This window comes from Crocuta crocuta, unplaced genomic scaffold (genome assembly GCF_008692635.1).
Source record: "Crocuta crocuta isolate KB4526 unplaced genomic scaffold, BGI_CrCroc_1.0 scaffold89, whole genome shotgun sequence".
Classification (NCBI taxonomy): domain Eukaryota; kingdom Metazoa; phylum Chordata; class Mammalia; order Carnivora; family Hyaenidae; genus Crocuta; species Crocuta crocuta.
The window spans coordinates 11224216-11224604 of record NW_027551559.1 but is presented as its reverse complement, the minus strand read 5'-3'; the positions used below and the strand labels follow the sequence as shown (position 1 = coordinate 11224604).

Here is a 389-nt window from a genome sequence, read left to right as displayed (position 1 = left end):
GCAGCGGCGCCTGGGTGGGGTGGGGCCGCGCTGGGCACCGGGGGCACCCCAGCCGCGCTCCCGGGGAGCAGCAGCTGCACCCCCAGCACGGCCTTGAGACCTGCGCTCCTCCTGCGTGAGGCCGGCTTCTCCTGCTTACCTGTGTGCAAGCTGCCATCTTGAAATCCTCTTCCAGTGTCTCCTCCGTTCCCTTTTCTGGCTCCGCTTGCTTTGTGCTGGAGGTTGGGCTGCAGGGGTCTCTGTCTATCCTGCAGGACCCCCTCCAGCGGAGAAGCCCAGTCTTGGGGTCGGGGCGTGACCTTTAGGTCACTTCCAGTTTCCTCGCTGTGGTTCCCTTGGACCTGACCACTACCCCAGGTTCTGCCCTCCCTCCTGGCTACAGAAGCCAC

At 65.3% G+C, this 389-nt stretch overlaps 1 protein-coding gene across 1 annotated transcript in view; it reads right to left on the bottom strand.

Moving 5' to 3' along the window:
* TPPP (tubulin polymerization promoting protein) overlaps positions 1-157 on the bottom strand; it is a 25207-nt gene extending 25050 nt beyond the window's left edge. Inside the window, exon 1 of the mRNA XM_077749436.1 lies at positions 140-157. The gene's annotated coding sequence lies outside the window, so the exon portion shown is untranslated. The remainder of the gene's footprint in view (positions 1-139) is intronic.
* Positions 158-389: the final 232 nt, after the last annotated feature.